This window comes from Aegilops tauschii, chromosome 7 (assembly GCF_002575655.3).
Source record: "Aegilops tauschii subsp. strangulata cultivar AL8/78 chromosome 7, Aet v6.0, whole genome shotgun sequence".
NCBI lineage: Eukaryota > Viridiplantae > Streptophyta > Magnoliopsida > Poales > Poaceae > Aegilops > Aegilops tauschii.
Genome location: NC_053041.3, coordinates 577,935,958 through 577,942,248, shown reverse-complemented (window position 1 = coordinate 577,942,248; position 6,291 = coordinate 577,935,958).

The window sequence follows — 6,291 nt, the reverse complement described above, 5'->3', positions numbered from 1 at the left end:
TTTCTTTTAGTCATTGTTGGGTCATATTGAATGGCAACCCAAAGTGGAACCAACTTGTGGCCGACCTCAAGTCCGACAAGAAGAGGAATGATGGCTCAAGTTCGAACCAATCAACTGGGTTGGACAATGTTGTCGTGATGAATGGAAAATCCACCGTGCCAAAGAACAACCGCCAAGCCATGGGAAACATGTGGGAGAACGCACGTGCCGCCCATGATGCCGCGGCTACCAAAATGGCGTCCACATGGACGGGCATTTTTTCGGTGACGGAGAACAGGAAGGAGGAGAGGTACAAGCTCATGTTGGATGCGCAAAAGGAAAGGATGGAGTGGGACCGGAAGAGGGCGGAGAATAAGCTAGAAATTGAGAGGGAGAAGATTGAGCTAGAGAAGCAACAAGCGGCGATCAAATGGGAGCTCGAGAAGGCCAAAACATTTGGTGACATAGAGCTTGATAAGGAGAGGTTGCAATCGCACGGGATGCGGAAGATGCGAGGATCATGTTGGCAGACAAGACCCTCTTGGATGAGCATGCGAAGAAGTGGCTTGCGGACAAGAAGATGGGGATCAACGATCATAGGAAGTACGAGGCGACGAGGGCGGCTGCGGCCCGGATGCAGGCGGTGGAGGCAACCCGGATGCAGGTGGAGCACGCAACCCGGATGCAGGCAGAGCAAGACGAGCATGACGCATTCCGCCTGCAGCACGACGCATTTCGCTCAGAGGAGGCGCCCAGCCAGTGATCCAAGGCCATCCGCCACACTCAGACATTGATTTCAATTTGCCATGTCTAGTTTGTTGAACTATAATTTGCTTTGCTTTATTTCGAACTTTGGCATATGGACAGTTTGTATCGTATGGTCAATGTGCATGGATTGCATGGATTTGGGGATCGGACTTTGCGGTATGTGGATGTGCGGCGCAACATTTGAGGGGTGGCCGGTCAGTGCCCGCGGACGCGCCCGGGCACGTCCACGGGCGTTTGAGAGGCCGGATTTACCAAGTCCGGTTGTAGATGCACTGATGATGCTCGATTATGGCTAGTGGAGCTACAAGGTACAGCGAACGAAGAACAATTCATCAAGGCCTTGGTCACGCTGTGGTCGATATGGTGGGTGCGCAGGAAGGCCATACATGAAGACCAGTACCAATCGCCCCATTTAACTCTTTGCTTCATAAATAGATTTATTCAGGATCTGTCTTTTGTCCCTCAAAAGAAGCATTTTGTGCAACATGTTAGTGTAAGAGCCAATGTACAAGAAAAGAAATGGCTACCACCTAGATACGGTTGGGCGAAGGCGAATGTTGATGCTGCAATTTCTCGAAATGCCGAGAGGGGAGTAGTGGCTGCTGTTTGCCGTGACTACACTGGTCTCTTTCTGGCAGCACCAACGATGGTGGTGGACAACCTACATCCGGAAACACTGGAGGCGATGGCCGGTAATGAGGGTCTCTCATTGGCCCTCGATCTCAACTTACAGAAAGTCCAGATCAGCACGGACTGTTTATATGGCTACTGTCAATCACATTGGAGAACCTTTTCTAGGTCCAAGTAAAGTTATCGTGGAGGAGATCAAGATGAAGCTTTAGATGTTCCAAGCATCTGAAGTCATCCATGAGAGACGTGATCATAATTTCAAAGCGCATGTGGTTGCGAAAGCTGCTACTACATTAGGCCCGGGACGCCATCTTTGGCTAACGGGAACCCCGGACATAATCTGTATTCCCTTGACTATTGAGTTTTAATAGAGCAGCTTTCAGCCCTAAAAAAAGCCAGCGAAGAGCCGGCAATTCGCCGGCCGGTGCCCAAGCCTTCCACAGATCGGCATCTGACTAGCACATCGATCGAATGAACTGGAATTGTACGCCGGGGCCACGGAGTTGGTCCCCGTGGCCGACTGATGTTTTTAACCAATTTGTATGCATGAGAATATGATGTCTTCATCGCACACATATCCATTTTAAGTCAATAAAATCCATCATTTATCAAAAAAATCACACACATGTACTTAACTACGACAGTACAAAAATAAATCCAGATATAATCTATATATGCTCGGAAAAGATAAGAGTGTCATGCTACTTTCTTCGCCCTGGTTTATTGGTCCCTCATAGTAACCAACAAAATTTAATTTATTACATAAAAAATATAATATTGTGTTTGTATTTGAAAGTAGTTTTTCGCGGCATAATTTTTGTGACATATAATCTTTGTTTTAACTGTTAAACTTATCGTCAACATTTGAACCAAAATAAGAGGGATATAATAAACCCGGACAAATAAGCATATTCCTTGTATGTTTTTTTTATGGATGAGCTTACCTATAAAATGAATGAGAAATTGTTCTATAGTTATGTTTTGATAATGAGCGAGCGGTATTAATTCATTATTGTAGTTTATTTTGCAGAAACTAAACTGTATTTATCTAGTTTTGATAGAACTGCAATATTGAATTTTCACATCTCACGCAGATTTGTTTCCCACTAGAGAAAAGAAGCAACCAACTGACGAAAGTGCAAAGAAGAAGATCTAGAAAGTGAAGGAGTGGAATAAGAGAGAGTTGGTGACATGCATGATGCATCGATCAGAAAACAAATCCACGAGATGCAGCTGGTCTATAGACGAAAGATCTACAATGTGTAAAGAGAGCATATGCATATGGCCCATTAAGCACCATCGGCTTAAATATTCCGGGCGGTCGCAATCTATTCCAACACAAGTTTGCTGGAGGAAACAGACACGTGCAGGCAAACTTTTCGGTCTTCTGTTTTCATTGGTACATATACACCACGTACCTTGATGGAGGGAAGCACGCCTCCACCCTCTTCCCCAACCCTAGCTGTCTACCCTTGTCCTATTTTTGTGTGTAAAGCTCCCCTCATCCTATAAAATATAACTAAAATGGATGATCTTCACTAACATATTATTCTCACATTAAACCCATTAAGCTACGCGTGAAGGGCGCAAGCTGGTTGGCCTCAATGAGAAATCTTTTGAAACTTTTTTCGATGAGGGTGTGGATTATTTTTTTAATGCATTTTTCTTTTTAAATGAAGGTGAGGACCTCTGGTATTTTTTAAATGAAGGGTTATGCAAAGTGGCACTCGCTAGTAGGCTACGGTGGTAATTTTTTTATTTTTTTAGATGAAGATGAGGACTTTTTCCTGAGATGTTTTTTTAGACGAAGGCTAGGACTCTATGTATTTAAAAAAAATTGAAAACATATGCACAACTTCCTCTTAAGCGGCCAGGGTGGCGCCCCAACCACTAATACAGCTATAATACATCAACATGCAGCCATGCATGCAAAAAGATACATTTCAATATGCAACATTGCATGCAAAAATTCTCAAAAAAATCAATTATATTATGCTATTTATATTCAGTATCTTTATAACTATATAATAATCATATGTATTTTCAGTTTTAGTTCGTATATTATTATTCATGTTCACATAACTAACCAACTACGTGTAATTCAAATATATCACAAGCAATTCCCACAACAACATGCGGGATATAATTTAGTTTTCTTTATACTAGCAACCTCTACCTGGCGGCTCTCGCATATATCCCACCATCACATGCCCATCGGCCTCGCGGTGGAACGGTGACGGAGTGGCTTTCATTGCTCTTCCTCTGTGCTGAGGTTATCGATGATGATAATGACATGTAAGCAGAGGCGGTGGCCTCAACGGCAATCACGGTGTCGACTTTTGCCATCTGACAAGCAACTCTCGTTTATGCTTTGTTTTGGACGGTACACCATTCTAATCTAGAGTTTTTGTACGGATTGGACCCATGGTGACCTTCATGGTTTTTGTACAGTCTCGTCCATGCCACATTAGGTCAAAACCGGGTTTGACTAAGGAATACCACTGTGATGGGCCAAGTCTACATGGTGCTCATAGTTTGGGGTAAATATCATGGCACGATAAGTTCAGAGACGAAAACTACGCTTCGTGATAACCTAAGTGATGGAAAATGCACTTATCTCTACTTTTTTTTCGTGTTATATGTAATTTGATGGTTTTCTCAGTGTAGTTTGCGCTTTTATTTGATTGTGTGCATCTGCGGTAAAAAAGGAACCATTTTCTGCTAGGGGAAAATACATCCTAGTACTGGATTTTACATTGTGGTGAACTATCAACTATGATGATTTTCGCAACCACGTTTGCACTTGAAAATCTATAATTAGTTCAGAATCACACGGTAAGTAAATATCATGATAGTTGTGACCACTCACCAGAGAGGCAGATTCCTCAACATATCTGTCCTAATCCCATCATGCAGCTACCCTACGTTGGAATTGCAAAAATTATTGGAGAGGCCGGCCGGCTGGCTGCTTTTGCAAAGAGGAGTTGACAGGGAGGCAGACATGCATGCACCGATGATCGATCGAGATCCCTATCTAGGTAGCAATGCATGTACTACAACACAAGGACATTTAGATATATATCATCATACTCCAAACATATGCAGGAGGAAGCTTCACATACTGATCATGGGGTTGGAGTTGTAAAGCGAAGCTTTCATGTTAAGTCACGGCCTCCTCTTTGGAGGACACGCCTTTGCGCCATCTGTGGCCCTCGCCACCAATCAGAGAATGTCACAGAAAGGAGGACGGGTGGAAAAGGACGAAGAGGTTGATGGATGGATGGATGAAGGCCGTGTCCCCCCGGCCATGAGACCGCCTAGCTAGAAAGCTCATGCATGAACATGATGCACCTAGCTGAGGTCGACCGGACCATGGAAGAAACATGCATGCGTTTTCTTTCTTTCTTTTCTGGTGTGCGCGTGTGTGTTAGGTGATGGCGAGGTTTATCCTAGTTTTGAGGCTATGTGCTAGAGTCAGCATGCACTGTTCCCACCCCATACATACAGACTTGGATTATAAGGCATTTCCCTCTTATCTTCTATACCTACTTTTTTAAATAATTGATTAATTAATAATATAATATATATAATAATATAAAGCAAGGCGCGTTTCTCCGTTTTTTATCCGTTCACCACCAAAAGATTTGTATTCTATCCGAGGTGGTACTAAACTTTTGTAATCCGTCTGTTAGGAAAGGAAAAACGAATTTTAAAGAATTACGTACATGGGCCGCGCGCGCTATGGCCCAGTAAACCCAGCCCATATTTTCTGCCCACACAGCAATGAAAAGCCCTATTTACCGCACAGAGCGGCAAATAGACCGACGTACGCACAAGGCACCCAAGACTGGGCCACCTTTTTTTCTGTGTTTTAAAAATATGTACGAATTCCCAAATTGTGGTCCTATTTATAACTAGTTAGTTGCACGTGCTTTGCACGTAATGAATAACTTAGCAGGGCACGACTCAGACAACATTTTCCATTTCTAACGAAATATTGCAAAAAAAAAGGTATGCAATGTTATAAACAAATAAATCATAAGATAGGAGAGAGCGCTATCATAGAAAAATTAGTCACTAATCATTTAGAAAAAAACTAATAAATAATTAATTCAAAGTTTTTGATATTTATTACTTGCGTAAAATTCCAAATCAGACCATTTTACCTAGCGTCTGATGTCGAGACAGGTGTATTGGTGAGTCCGAGCGAGATGTGACTGGTGCCTGGGACGAAGTGACCACATCGTTGTCGGTGCTGGGGAGTCATATGTTGATGGGTTCGGATGCAAGGGGTTGTGGGGAGCTCTCAAGTGATGGAATCTGACAAGGTTTGGAGGGAGGCCCATGGGGCAGAGGAGATGGAGTCGAGCAAGGCAGAGAGCGGGCTGGTGTGTTGTTGGTCCACCGTCGGGCGATGGTTCTAAAAGGAAGAAGAACAACACCGAAATGAGGAGGAAGATAAAGTTATCGCCGCTGGATCTAAATCGGACTTTGGACATAACTTATTGAAACAAATTGTTTTTTGGCATGTGACATGTAAGTGGCCCCTGGAGTTGTTAAATTTCTTTTTGCTTGTCATTTTATCTAAAGTTTTTTTTTCACACACCCTAAATACGAAAACAATGCTAATGTATTTTGGGAGGGTGTCAAATATGCGCTTGCATTTTATCTAAGAAACATGTGGTCCTTAATGAAATTATTGTATCATCTACATATATATGTTCATTTATTGATTTTGATAATACAGGAAATAATCTATTCATATTATGTCCATATGATATACGTAGCTTGAAAGTTATGAAATGTAAAAGAAAATTGATGGAAATAATACATACAATTTAACTATGTGCACATTTTTTTGCGGGGTAACTATGTGCACGTATTGCTTATATAGGTCGATAAAAAATGTATAGA